At 33.2% G+C, this 16,387-nt stretch overlaps 1 pseudogene; it reads left to right on the forward strand.

Moving 5' to 3' along the window:
* The window catches only part of LOC143387339 (cadherin-12-like), an 80,177-nt pseudogene that overhangs the window by 27,920 nt on the left and 35,870 nt on the right, over positions 1 to 16,387 (forward strand).

Genomic DNA, 16,387 nt, shown 5'->3' on the forward strand with positions numbered 1-16,387 from the left:
ATTTCAACATCTAGAGGAAAATTAGAGATGGGAAACAGTTGGTAAGAATGCCTACATTTTAGGATAGCCGTGGATTTGGAGCCCAAAAGAGAGTAAGTCTGAGCTGGAGCAACTCAGTTTGCTTTGAAATCAAGGACTCCAAAGTTGTTAAAATTAGATTGCTCTAAGATAGATGTTAGGGTTCACTGTCAGGAAAATACATTGTTTAACATTTATGGAGCACTTACTTTTTTACATGCAAGAAGAACTTTGTATTTTCTTTAATTTGAATTAGTCAGTGTACTCTTTCAACTTACTTTTTTTTCTCTTTTTTTCAGACAACTACTATGGTGTTTTAAATGAAATTTATTGCTTCTTCAAACTTCTCCATTAGACAACATGCCTTTATTCTATAATTAATTGAATGCTGAGAGAAAAAAAAATCTTATTTACCTTTGTACCTTTCTGTTTTTCCAAGGGGATATCTCTTGCCTTGCCAGAACCTTTTATATTTAACTAATTCAGTGCTGAAAGTTTTAATTTGTTATTTGTTTCTTCCTTTTTCCAAATGAAAGTTATTGTTGTAAAGAATTTAAATTATTACTAATTCACTACTCAGAAACTTACATAATAATCCTAACTTATATTCACCATTATAGTCCTTAATATATAAAATATGTGTCCTGTCTTGCTTTGGTCTTATTTATTCGAAACTGTTCATTCTCACTATTTGTACTGATTTCTTCTTATTGCTTTAAATAACATTTTGACATATTTTTCTGGAAATTTGCTGTATTTTCTTGAGTCTGATTCCTTTCTCAAAGCATGAGAGTCAAGCTTTAGATGGGTCAAAATATCATCATGGGATTATCCTCTATCTATGCTTTCTTAGATATTTCATTTCTGATCATGGGACCAGTGGCCATATTGTCAATTTTATTTCTATTTGTTTTAAGAGAAATAAACATTTCTAACAGGAAAGTAATAAAAACTGAAAGAAATCAGTGTTATATGTTAACAGGTATGACTAAATTATCAGAAAGTCAAATCAATTATTTGCATAGAACAAAGATAAAAATAGGAATAAGAATATAATGAACTTGATAAAATGAAGGGAATAATTAAAGGGGAATAAATGTATGTTCTCATGCATTAAAAATATTGTGAGGAGACTTACTTGATGCATATACAAGACTTATAACTGATTTTACCATAGCAGATTCCATTGAATTGTGAGAGTTTTTAAATACATAAGTGATTTTTTTTTCTCTTTTTCTCAGAAAAAATACATAAAATAATACTCATGTCTTTAAAAGTGAAAATAAACCTCCTTTAGTTTCCTCTGGTGTGCTAGATAAAGGAACAGATGCTGTCAAGGCAATTAGCAAATCATTGTGGTCACACTATAGGGAACTGCTTTAGCAAACAGAAACTTAAGGGTCCCCGTATTCACTGTTAATGTTAAATTTGTGTTGTCTTAGTTTTTCCTTGGAGATTAGAAGTCTGAGTCATTACACTTAAGCTTATCACTTAACAAAGCAACATAGTAGCACCATATTTCTGGAATATAGCATTTTCAGTTACTTTCATAATAAAACTAACATTTACAATGAGGGTGAATGTAAATAGTAGCAAGTTAAAATTGAGCATTACTGAAAATCTGGAAAATGACTTGTATGTTTGTTCCAATGCCTTCTTTAATTTGTTCATATATGTCAGAAGCCTGAATTCTTGGTGATACTTACTGACAATGCATGGGAGAACCAGTATTTATATGCAGTTCTGAGAACACAAAAGACCAACACTCTTCATAATTACCATTGTGTGTGATTTTGAATCTTGATACAAATGTTTTCTAATAAAATGACTTATTAATTCATAATTATTTAAAAGGAAATGATACTAATGTCACAATAGGAAAAATGAGCTTAAAAATGTGCTGTTATGCCAAATTTACAAATGGAATCTAGAAATTTTCAATTATACAATTCCATTTTTGTTCCATTTCTTTATCACTGCTTGCTTCCACTAGATGTCAGTATTGGATAAGATGTGAGAAGTGCTTTCCTTAAACTATTAACTGATTTCAAATTGCTTTTATAAAATGTGTAACCCCTATCTAGTATGTATGCTCATAAGTACATTATGTAAATTTAATATGTGCAAAAGATTATGTTTATGAGTTACCCAGAAAGTTTGACCTTGTGCTTTACTTACACACTAATTATAAAAGTGAGACATTTCAAAACCAGTATAATTAATACCAACTTGCATTGCTCTGAAATGATGCTCATGGTTTATGCCACATTCTATACAAATGTAACACTTCAATTTGGATTTGTCCTCACTACAGCCTTTAGATTTTGAAACGAAGAAGGCATATACTTTTAAAGTAGAGGCCTCCAACCTTCACCTTGACCACCGGTTTCACTCTGCTGGCCCTTTAAAAGACACTGCTACAGTGAAGATCAGTGTTCTGGATGTAGATGAGCCTCCTGTATTTAGCAAGCCACTTTACACCATGGAAGTTTATGAAGACACCCCTGTCAGGACCATCATTGGCGCTGTAACTGCACAAGACCTGGATGTGGGCAGTAGTGCTGTTAGGTAAGAATAAGAAATATTTTCTTTTTATGTGTCTTGAAAACAAAACAAAAACAAACAAATAACAATTTTATGATCAAAAGTGCATCATGATTCACATATAGAATACGATGCTAGAAATTATATATAAGAATAGAGGAAATGCCGTAGGATTTGGACAAAACATCTGTATCAATCCTCCTTGCAACATTTACTGCAGATAAGCTATTGGATATGTCACACAAACTAACAAATCTCAATTTTTAATCTATGAAAGATTTAATAAATGAAGTTCAAAGAATGATTTTCCAAATTAGTTAATTTAAGACACTTTCACAGTGCCTAGACTGTAGCAGCTATGTTATAATTATTTTAAAATTTCTGTCCCCAAAGTTAGTGTTTAAAAATGGATGGTTTTGTCATTTGCGATTTGAAAGCGATTTTTTTTCTTATTGTAATGACTTTTCATTCTGAATGTGAGATTGAGACAATGGAAACACATTTAGTCAGTCCAAGAGTAAGATGAATTAAGGAATTGCCCAGAACTCAGACTTTGCACGGAGCTCTTTCCTATGGATACCTCCTCACTAATCTCTCTCTCTCTTTCTTTCTCTCTCTCTTTCTCTCTCTCTCTCCCTCCCTTCCTCTTTCCCTCCCTCCCATAAAGCTATAACTTACAATAGCACTGTGGAAGGATGATAAAATCCCCTTTCCTTACATTGATCCTGCAATAGGATTGAGACTTTCTCCCATATTCTGTTGTTTGCTAACTGACCTTACACATCTTCAACTCTTGAGAACCAATAAAGAACAGCAATAAAAGCTATTTTGGACCAAATTAAAAAAACATTATGTATTCTTTTAGAACAAAAATACTCTATTGATATAGAGAGGAATAAACATATCTCTTAAGATTTTATGACATGTGGTAAGTAAATACCAAAAAATTGTGTCATGTATTCAGTGATAGAAAGCACATCACTGTAGATAGCACAATCTGAAGAAGTGGTTTAAAAGCATGTATTTTTTTATTGTATTCATCTGAATCTATCCCATGGGGTGCTCAGTCAGTCTAGGCTGTAGTCTTAGATTACCACAGACTGAGTGAATTAAACAATAAACATTTATTTCCCAGATTTCTGGAGGCCGTAACTTTCAAAATCCAGGTGCCAGCAAGTCTGGTATCTGGTGAATATTTAGAAGATGTGGTCATCTTCTTCAGTGGTCATGAGGCAGAAAGAGACAGAAAGTTCTCTGTGGTCCACTGTTTATGAGCATGTGGGCCCCACTCACACAGCTTAATCACCACCATCTCTTAATACCATCATATTGGAGATTCAGATTTTGTATCATGACTTAAGGGGGTGAGATGTTCACAAGCACTATGTCCTTAACATTCCATTCTGACATATCAAGATTCTTGTCCTCACCTTCAAAATGTGTTCATTCCTTCCCCAGAGCTCCCAAAGTCTCAAATTATTCCAACATAATCATTTGAGTCTAAAGTACAAAGTCTAGCTAAATAATATCTTAACCAAATATGGTTGAGATTCAAGGTAAGATTCATGCTGAGGCAAAAATGCCCTCCAGCTATGAACCAATGAAACCAAACAAGTTATGTATTCCCAAAATACAATTCTGTGACCTAGGTCAGACATCACCATTCAAAAAGGGAAAAGCAGGCAATGCAAAAGTGATGACAAGTCCTATGTGAATGTGTACTGCAGCAGGCCAGACTCCCTTCAGCCCTAAGATTTAAGAATAAACCTTCTCTCGGTCAGTCCTCTGCCCTCCTGGACCACTGGGACAGAGCTCCAGGCTTTTGCACTCACCAGGGTGCTAACATCACCCCTACTCCTGAGCAGGACTCTACACATGCTGTTGCTCTCTATGTTGGCCCTACCCATGTAGGAAGGTGGCCTCCCAGCCCTCTATTTGGCATCCTCACCCTTTGGCTCTACAGGCATTGATATTGCACTGTGAAATCACTGGGAAGGCAGCCATGACTCTAGCCTTAGGAAGGTTAGATTATGTTGGAGTCCTTTTTTTGAACTAAGGAAAGCACATGTTCTCAGTTGAAGGTACTGTAGGGCTTTGGAAGTCTGCGAGCCTTCTTTCATTTTTCTCACTGGTTTCTTCAGTCCTTTTTGGCAGAGCTGCTCCTGCTGTGATGACATCTTTACTCCTGGCTTTTGTTGTTATGGTGGTTAGAGTCTGTTGCTCACACCCACAGGAATCCCTTTATCAAATTAGTAGTCTGCCAACCCCTACTGTGCTCTTCTCAACACACTTTCTCATGTTTTACTGTATGGATGAGCTATTTCCACATTTTAAGATTATGATTTCCACTGGCTTAACCATTCCATCTTTAGTTAATCTCCCTCCATGTTTTGCTGTAAGTAATTGGAATGAACCAAGTTTCTTCTCCAACACTTTGTGTAGAAAACTCAGCTAAATAGTAAGTTTCACACCTTGAAAGTTCTATGTTCCACAAAATGCTAGAATATGAAGACACTTCCCCAAGTTCTTTGATCTTTGATAATAAATATTGCCTTTCCTCCAGTTCCTAGTATGTTCTTTTTTTCTCTCTGAACTTCAACAGAATGGTTTTACCATCTACCTTCTACAACACTTGTTGGTGATTTTATACCTGTTCTCTAAGTAGACAGAAACTTTCTTTATACTTCTTTTCTTCTTTCTGTGTCTTATGCAGGATGACTCTGAATGCCCATAATTTATAGAAATGCAAAGGTCCCTAATCCCATCCATAAGGGTTTCACCTCTGAACCTAAACACTCCACAAAATGCTGACCTGTAATACCATTACATTGCAGGTTAAAACATCAATATATATACAAGGGGAGCATGGCCACTCAGATCACAACAGATTCTTTATTTTCTATAGCACATCTGTGATAAGGACAGAACTCTAAAAGAAGCACATCTGTCTCACAAAAAGGGAGAAAAATTATAGTAATGAGCATACCTTACTTTTCAGGTCAAGTACTGGCCAGTTTACTCATGGGGCTCAGGCTGTTTTTCTGCATGTCAACATTGCAACATGTTTCAGTTCCAGTTAATCTAAAGAGAATGAGTAGAAAATGCCTTGCAAACAAAATTATAGTTTATTTTAATAAATGTGTAAAGCTATTAAAGAAATACTGAAGATTGTAACAAAAAATAATGAAAACATTAAAAAAAAACCACTGATTAAAACTCCATACAGTTTAATAAAAGAGAATTGGGGTAATAGTCCAATTGCATATGTCGAAATCACATTCAATTTTTTAATTGTTGAATTACATGATGATACAAAAAACATTAACAAAAGTTGTCCTTCTAATGCAGTACTTCAAAACCCTTTCACACAGAAAAATTTAAAGATTATATAAGTAGAACACATCCTTAGGTAAAGGGACAGTTTCAAACCCAGGAAAATTGTCAAATTCATGATCCTGGTATGAGAAGGAAAAGAAGGATACATTTCAGAGAAATTTTCCTGCACAAGAGGGCTTTCAAGTTTCATTGTTTATGTCATAGGAGTCAGGGCAATGCCACTTTATTTTAAAGTCACACCCTAGTCTTTCTTCTAATGAGTAGTGCCTGCTTCCAAGATGAAGATGGATCTAATTGATTCTGTGAGAGTTGTCAGAAGACAGAATTGTTTTGAAAACATGAAACTGGTCCATGTTCATGGAGTAAACAACAAACTTGAATCATGCCAGTTGTGGAAATATCCTGTTGAGTCATCTTCTTTTGGTATAAAAACAGGTTTGCTCACTTAACAATGATAGTGAAAATATGTTCTGAAAACTAAATATCAAATATATAATTATTTGACACATTAGGGTACAATCTATTTGTTTTTTTTCTTTGTTTAATATCTTTTAACAGTGTTACTATGAAAGGTAAAATTTAGTAGTGTTAATCTTTTATTCTGGATATTTTATTACTGCTATTATTATTATCATTACACTCAGCACAGTAAAGCCAGAAGGAATACCATCACCAAGAACTAAACCAGCTTCAAAGAAAGATTGGCTTTGATTTTCTGCCTGGCAAACTTACCACACAGTTCCCTAGTAGTCTTAGTTTAATTTGTAAATATTTTCCCCTTTGTTCTTCCAGCCTTTGCCTTTTAATGCTCTCTTCTTCTGCCCCTAGTATTGTCTACCCTTTGTGGTAGAACATGTTACAATAAAGGTCATAAAAATGATTTCTAGTGAGTCAAGTCTGACTGCAACATGTGTACCTATTACTAGCTACTTTTTTAATACACCAGAAATTAATCAGATCGGCAAAAATACACATTTATCAACAAAGCACATGTGGGAAGAGACACAAAAGTGAAGCCAAGCTTCCTATATGGCATGCTAAGGCAACAGATAAAATTTATTTTAATTATTGATAAAATTGGATGGGAGATACTACATGTTCAAAAAATGTCCATTCTATTTTTTTATCTTCCTTAGCAGGAATTTTGTGATGATTAAAATAAGTGGTGGTATAAAATATTTCTAGATTAATCTGCCACATTCTATGAGCTGCATATGTGATTTGTTACTTTTCCTTCAGCATATAAACTTCAGAAGGCCAGATACTGCTCTTCACTGGATTTTTATCTATATATCTATCTATCTATTTATTTATATTTGGAGTCAGGGTTCTACTATGTTGCCCAAGCTTAACCTAAAATCACAATTCTTCTGTATCAGTCTTAATAGTAGCTGAGATATGATCACAATCCACCAATCCCCTCTCTTCTGCATTGGTCTTGATGAATCCCACATACCTCAAACATTAATGTTATAATTTGTTCTAGAAACTTCACCCCATGAAGCAGTGGTTCAGAGGTAGGGATTTTTGACAGTGATTAGAGCTAGAAGATAATTGGTGGATTAATATATTTAATGGAATAATAATTTGAGTGGATTATTGGGTGGTAACTGTAGGCAGATGGGGCATAGCTAAAGGAAGTCTGGTTTCTGTATTGTATTATATATAATATGATACATATATTATATTATATATGTAATTATAATATATATATATTTATTTAAAGAATATATGCACTATAAGAATTTGTTTTATATAAAGATATATGGTCATGATCCATAAAAAATGTATTGTATTATATTATATATATTGTATTGTATATAATATTATATACAATACAATACAGAATGTCACTGGAAGCCTGGTTCTTGAATTGTATTATATCATATATAACATCATATTACATATATATAATTATAATAAAATATTTGTCTCTATGCCCTTCCTCCCTCCCTTTCTCTTCCCGCCCCTCATTTCTGACTGCCATAGGTTTTGTGACTTTCTTCTGCTACATCATAAGTTTAGAGCAATGGAGTTGGCCAACTAAAAACTGAAGTTTTGAAACTTTGATCCCAAAATAATTTTTTCTACTCTAAATTATTCTTGAGAGTTATTTTGCTCACAGCAATACACAGCTGACTAATACAATTACCTAGAACATAGGGGTAGATAAATAAATATTGGTTAAATTAATGACTTGATTTCTATATTATAAACTACAACCAAATAGCAAACTATTCATTTATAAATATTTTCTGTATGATGCAAAAATCAAAATGATTAAATATTTTGTTTACAAATATAGAACAATACATGGGAAACTCAGTAATTAATTAATAGAACTTGCTTCTAAGAAACACTGCATATATATTTTTTATGGATCATGACCATATATCTTTATATATAACAAATTCTTGTAGTGCATACACTCTTTAAATGATTCTAAGAATATATATATATATATATATATATATATATATATATATATATATATATATATATAATTAAAATTCACATTGCAAATACAAAGTAAAGAGATAAGGCTGGAGTTCTAAAAAGTATTAAATATTTTATCTTAATAAATATTTTATAAAGTTTTATAGGTACTACTTTTCCTTAAGATCACAGTATCTGAATACTGTGATCTGAATCACATTATTTTAAAATAAAAAGTGGTCATGAAAACAGAAGTAATTCTCCTCTACTAACTGATAAAATATAATACAGGAAAAACTTACTAGAGTCATAAAACCAACTGGACTCTAGAAAAGGAAGTATGTTTCAAGTTTACAATAAGAAAAAAATAGTGTGTTGGTTTCTATGCCATAAACTATTCTTCATGGATTATTTTATTAAGTTAGGAAGAGCTAACTATTTACAATAGTTGAAACTAATTTCCAGTAAAAGATATATTATGAATTCTTACATCACTTGAAAACCTGCAGAATCAAATGAGAAGAAACAACTCCAAAAATGTTAAATGAAAAACATAAAGATATTGTTTACAAATATTGGTGGACCAAAGAGAAAAAGCAGACAGGACTTGATTTGAAATACTTCAAAGAAACTCAAGGCAAACAAAGCATTAAAGGGGACACTAATTTAGAAACTGCAGTAACAGCTGAATGTGTTAATCTCTGGGGAGTTTGCCTTATTTGAATTTGTCACAACTATGCTACCCTTAAGATTTAGGACCCTCAAGAGAATTATTTTTCTGAAATTGGTTTTTGTATGAAGTCTACTTGCAAATATGCTGATGGCATATAGCTTTTATTAACTGCATTTATAGAAGCTAAGAACAGATAATCATTTTACACAAAGGGAAAAAAAGAGTGGGGGAGGAAATTAATTTTTCTGAGAAGAGATTGATCAAACTTCCTTTTGCTATGACATTAGAGCATAAGTTCTATAAATATAATATCAAAATCCTCATGTATGTAAGCCCTTAAGAAAAAAAGGCCAACACACACACACACACACACACACACACACACACACACACACCTCTGCTTATGATAGATTTGGAAAAATGCCCTTTCATATATTCATAAGCATATGCATTCTACATTTTATTAATAACATTGCATTACATATTAGGATACATGTTTTACTTCAAAAATATTAACTTTGTATATTGCATTTAAAGCTTGTTCAATAAAAGTATTGAATCAAGTAGGTTTTCACTTGCACATTTTGGGGGTTATTGTTAAATAGTACCATGTTAGTCAGCTATTCATCAAAGTCACAGAATACATGAGAAAAATAAACTTAAATGAAAGATGACTTATTTGGGCTTACGATTTCAGTTCACAGATTCTTGGCCAAGATGCTTTTGACTTGTGGCATCTCAGTATCTTATGCAGGGGAAAATTGGGGCATAGAATGTCTGTCCACCTCTGGGTGACCAGAAAACCAAAGAAAAAAAGTCCTGCTCTCACTATCCTTGTCATAGCCTTGCTCCCAATGATGGAGGTAACTTCCTTCCGCTATGCTAAGCCTCTTAAATGTTCTTCCAGTAATTTGGAATTGGCAATGAAATATGCATATCATTTTGGTACCTGTGAAAGCAGAAGTCTAGGATGAAGGAAAAGAAGTGGAGTATAAGAAATTATTTTAGTGATAGGGAATGTGATTTTTTGAACAATAAAAAAGTGGTGCTAAATCATGTCTTCATAATTGTTCAAATGCATTTTAAAACTTATCAGTGATTTGATTTTCATAACTGTGATCTCACCTAATCACCTTGGGTAACCATTGCTTGTAAACTCAGCAGGAACCCGCCCCTGGGAGACAATAAGGTATACTTGTTGTAGACATGCTCTTATCATGTTATTGGTCCTTCTGAATCTTGCTCATATACCATATTTCTAGTTGACAATACAAAATGACAACAACACTCTTACAAGAATGCATTGCTTATTTTGTTTTCACTAGGAAAAAAAAATTCTGTTCCCTCAAACCTTATATTCAAATAAGGATTTATTTATATTGGTAGCAAGTGACTATCAACATATAATGATATCATCATATTTAATTTCTACTAGTTCTGGGATGTGCACATGTCTCACATCACACACAATAGAATAGCTGATATTATTTTACAGAGAGAGAAATCAAGATACCAGAAGATCAAATCATGTCTTCAGGAACGATGGCAAAAGATTTGAAGAAATACAGCTAGATCCCCAAGTTCTCATTATTATAAGCCTTGGAACAAATAGCCAAAGAATTAGCTTTAATTTACAAAGAAATTTTATTTTAGTTTAGTAATACATTCAATTACGCAGTGTCACTGTAATGGAAAGGATGGTGATTTATTTCAGAGGCCAACCTGTTTTGCCTTAGGTAACTCCTCAGGAGTTCTGACCACCCAGGTGAACATGGGATGTATCATGGACCTGAATTGCTATGCTTTCCTTTTGCTAGTGGTTCAGGTTACTTGCTTTATCTCCAAGTGCTGAGGGAGCAAACATTTAAAAAACCCTTTCCATTCTCTTCTTTTCTATCTTGTGTGTGTGTGTGTGTGTGTGTGTGTGTGTGTGTGTGTGTGTGTGCAGGGTGATGGTAACAGGGATTGAACTCAGAGGTACTCAACCACTGAGACACATCCCCTGCCCTATTTTGTATTTTATTTAGAGACAGGAGTTGCTTAGTGCCTCACCTTTGCTGAGACTGGCTTTAACTTTGTGCTCCTCTTGCCTCAGCCTCCTGAGCTGCTGGGATTATGGGCGTGTACCAGAACACTTGGCTCCATTCATTCTCTCTATAATTTCTTCAGTTGCTTTTGGAGAATAATTCTTTTGTCACACTAATTTGAAATTATGTATGTATGTGTTTGACCTATAATAATTAGTTATTTTAAATGCATAGTAAATAATCATCATATATTTTCCTGAAAAAATACTGTAACAGTCAATAATCATTAGAAAATTAAAGAAATTAGTCCATGAAATAATCTGTCATAAACCATTCAATGAATTATTAGAATGTGAATAATTTTAGTGTAAATTAACTAAAGAGTACACATGTCTAGTTTTGTAGGAAATCAAGCTTACTTAGAAGAAATAAAAGAAATAAAAGATTCTTTAAAACATAATATAAGCTTTTAAGACACAAATGGTAAATTGCTTTAGATAAAATAGCAAACAGATTCAGACCATTTTGCTGTGGCTCCTAGAGACAGTAAATAAAATTAATGATGACCTGAACAAACATATACTACTTCAAGGCACTAATATGAAGTAGTTATGATGAAGCTATCTGGAAAGTACTTCAGGATAAGTATGTTTAACACTCATTGATATAAATTAAGAAATTCCATGTCTACCCTCTAGCCTGGATATTGTTAATAAGAGCAGTCAGATGTTCTTATAAAATAATACAGTGCACCCATGTAAGTACAAGGCCCTATGACTGAACAGGGAACTCACTGATGAACTCTAATGAAAGGAACTTCTTATGTACTCAACAAAACAAAATACAAAACTCTTGTTTTGCTATTTTCATTTTTGAGAAACCACCATTAACATCAATTCAAACATGTAGGTTAGACAAAAGAAATAACACAGGAGGATTTTGTAGGAAAGAAGTGATGGATGTCACTCATAAGGACTTGAGGACCCTTCATAGGAACAACATGAGCAAAGGCAAAATGTGCATTTAGTGCTGCAGGGAATTCAGAAAATAGCTGGATTGAATTGAGAACCACGGCCCAATGAAGGACGCATAAGATCCAGAGTCAGAAATATTTCTAGGGATGAAATGCCTACATTTATTAAGCACATTCTTTATTTGTATTATCAATCCCTGCTATCTGTATGTTTCAATACATAACAAAACTGAGAATCTGTGTTTTATATTCAAGACATCAAGTTCAGAACCCACGCTCAGTATTGGTGTAAACCACATTTTCCACCATTACAGCAAGCTGCTTCAAGGTCTCAACAAATTGAACAAAAGGTCACATATAAAGCTCTGGGAACAGATGATGTTTTCTTTAAAGAAAAAAAAAATCTTTCTCTGAGAGTATCTAAAGACAAAATACATGGTCCACATAGAACAAGAGAATGGCAGAGTACAGGGGAGTCTGAACACTGACATGTACATGTATCAAAAGTTTCACAGTTAGAATACAATGTGTGACTGTTTAAGAGAAAAACAAACAACAAACAACCACAACAACAACAACAAAAACAGACCTGTCACTTTGGTGCACAACTGTAATCCCAGGTACTCAGGAGGCAGAGGCAGAAGGATGGCAATTTTAAAGCCATTCTGGACAACTTAGTGAGACTCTGTCTTAACTTAAAAGGAATGAAAATATAGTTCATATAGTTCAATGGTAAAGCAACTCTGGGTTCAATCCTCAATACCAAACAAAAAAAAAAAAAAAAAGGAAAGTATGAGAAAAATTAAAGGAAAATGAATACATAACAAATATAATTTTAGGGTATGGGGATGTGGCTCAAGCGGTAGCGCGCTCGCCTGGCATGTGTGTGGCCCGGGTTCGATCCTCAGCACCACATACAAAGATATTGTGTCCACGGAAAACTAAAAAATAAATATTAAAATTCTCTCTCGATTTCTAATATATATATATATAATTTTATTAACACATTTTATGTTTATACCTCTTTAGACACCTATTCTAAGCATAATACTTATATCCAAATGAGATATTTAAACAAAGAAGTGAAACATTTCTGTGTGTGTGTGTGTGTGTGTGTGTGTGTGTGTGTTACTCTCTAATACTCTCTTGAACCCAGGGTGTTTTTACAAGGTTTCAATGAACTTTCTGGGCTGGCCTGAAACTTACAATCCTTCTTCCTTAGCCTCCCCTTTCACTTTGTCCCACGTCCCAGCAAGAGTGCTAACTATTTAACCATTCTAACTTTATAATGTGTTTAGTTTTTCATTGAACATCTAAAACAAACAATCAACTATCCAAACTGAGATACAACTTTAAATTTATTAAGAAAAAATTAAAAATAAGGAGAAATATAAGATAAAGAAAAAAATAAATGAAAGAAATAAATACCTCAGTGTTTATATGAACCTTTTTAAACTTATGTTTGCCTAAAAAGGTTCATATAAACACTGAGATCTCTAAGAAAAAAGTTTAAAGCTTAATTGTTATTGTTAAGGAAGCAATTACACTCTGAGTGTTGATGTATATGGCTGAAGTTTTCATTAAAATGTTTCTGCAAATAGATTCAATTGACTTTCATTTCATTAGCTGCCCAAAGACAAAAGCAGCAACAACAACAACAACAACAAAATATTAGCAACTTAGAGGAGATAAGAATGAAGAGATTTTGATATATAATTATTACCTAAACAAAAGACTGTTTTCTACATTGACCTGAATTATTATTTTTACATTTTATTACCTAAGTATAAGATGTAATAGTTTTAGTATAGTTCAATACCATCAAGTACTTTTTACAAAATGTTTTGAGAATTAGGACAGGGTCAAAGTTAGCATTTCCATTAACTCAGAGGAAGTTATTTAGGTAAATTAAAAGAAACAATTTTAAGGGGAATGCTTACCTAATGAAGAGAATAAAAGTTTTTGAGGCATTTCTAAAAACTCATTTACAGAGAAGTAATAAAAAACTGTAGTCTATCAGGTAGCCTTCACAGGTCAGGTTACTGTTTTAGTTTTTTTTTTTAAATTTATTTCTATTCAATTGTTAAACCAGTTTTCTTTGCAATAGTCATTGAATAATTGTATGAATTGTTTTATATATCATAAGTATTTAGCTTTTCATTTAAATCTCAACTATTATTGAGTAAGTAGAAGATGGTACAAACATACTTTATTGTTATGTCTCTTGTTTATTGAAAAGGGTATGTTTAAACAAATTATAAGTTCAGGTTACACTGCTGGGATTAGTTGCAAGTAAATATCAATCTATCCTTAGATTTTAATGAAGACTCTTGGAAACTCAAAGTGTGTGATTGTTGTCTCTAGGAAGGTGTATCTCCTGAAAAGCCCTTCTATATTTAGAAACTATGCGGTGTCTTCTTGGAAATGTTCAAAAATTATAGTTGTGGTTTCATTGTCAGTTAGATCATGGCATTTTTTTTCTGCTACTGGTCTCCCAATTGTTATATTGGGTAAAATATCACAATAAAAAATGATAGCTCTTGTTCAACATTTACTCTTTCATTGGGCACTGGATTCAGTCAGTCATGTGAAGGCAGGGCATCAGAAAAATACTAGTCTGTATAAGTTTCAGCCATATTCCAGAAGTCAGGGGGCTTCCTCATAGGAGAACATCCAGAGAAAAGGGTACCAAATCTCACCAGGGGACAATCTAAAAACTGGGTGACATAAAATGGTGAATGAGAGCCAAACACAGAAACCATTTATAATACAGAGCCTGAGAATCTGTGCTCATGGTTTGTGTTTGAGAGATTTGTGCGGAGCTTCGTAGTTCAGGTATTTTAAAGTTGAAGATAATGTATAGCATAACTTGATGCTAGAACTAAGCATAAGTTTGTGGGTATGGAAGTATATTTTATCTGGAAATTAAATGAAATAATGTTGACAGACAGAGGAAAGGGAAAACACACACACACAAACAGACAGTGCAAGTTGACACGTGTGATTCTGGGTCTAAGCAACACATTTTATCTTTTTAACAAGACAGTTACACAGTCAGGTACATATTATTTTCCAAATTTTGTAGAAATGAAGAATAGTGTGCATTAGAAAGAAAGATTCCACACCTAACTGTAAAAAGTATGAGTGATATTTTACATCACTCATTCTGTCCAGAAAACAAGTGTTCTTCAAACTATTTCATTGCATTTCAGTAATAGTCAATTTATGCAGTGCACTTATATGTCAGTGTCAGACTGAGCAAAGTAAATGAAATTTGCTTACTATGGTAACAAGATACAGGATGCTGTAGACACATTATTATTTATTTAGAGGTTTTATTTGTTTTGTAGACTGAATTTAAGGCCTTGTGCATTCTAGGGAAGTACTATATTACTGAGTTAAGTCCTCAGCCTGACATATTATTTTATGCATACATTATACAAATCATTGAATATTTAATATGTTGTCAAAAAAGTTAAAATGTATGTAATTAACTACACAAAGTTGTATTTCTGTTTGAATCAAATTTGTAAATTATGACATGTCTCCAAGTATTAAGTATAAGTAAAATGGTAAATTTTTATTTTGTCTGGGAATGTGAAGTTTTTTCTGGGATTTAGAAATTTGAGTATTAACGCTAATAAATTCTTCTGCAAATCAGAAAAATAAATTGGTTTTCCTGAATAAAACATGTTAAAATGTCTTATTGCCTTCTAGTGGAAATATTTAGCTGTCATATAAACTGGAATAATTGTTTCTGTGCATCAAATTAAGTGCAAAATATAAGTTGCAATTTGTCTGTGGAGATTACTATCCCAGGCAGTTGGTAACAGAAAGATGAACAAAACTAGTCTCTACTTTTAAATAATTTAAAAGGCAGTGGGAAAGAAAAGAGATTGAATCACCTACAGGAAATATATACAAGCTATGTTATCTTATTTGGAATCTACCGTATTAATTGAATATTATTGCCGGGGTTCGGCTGCAGCAAAATAACCTGAGGGTGACAAGGAACTTGTGTAGACTGATACAGCAGGAGTGGGAGCCGTTATTTATTGTAGGATAGGAGCAGTATATGCACATTCCACACAGCTTATCTTAATTAACATAAATTAGATACAGCAGTCAACCAATAAGGAATCTCCACACTTAATGGCTCGCTGGAGTTACTTCACAAACCACTCCCTCTGGCAAAATGCCAGGCACCATCTTGACTTGTTTACAGACCCTAACATTTCCCCCTTTTGTTTAATTTAAATAATGACCATAGTGGTTTTTACACAAACACCATAAATAATCTGCTACAAGCAGAAGGGGAGGATACAAAATGCCACAATACCAAGCCAATTGATGGCTCCATGCAAGGAGCCCTTGGAAAAA

Source organism: Callospermophilus lateralis, unplaced genomic scaffold (genome assembly GCF_048772815.1).
Source record: "Callospermophilus lateralis isolate mCalLat2 unplaced genomic scaffold, mCalLat2.hap1 Scaffold_260, whole genome shotgun sequence".
Classification (NCBI taxonomy): Eukaryota; Metazoa; Chordata; class Mammalia; order Rodentia; family Sciuridae; genus Callospermophilus; species Callospermophilus lateralis.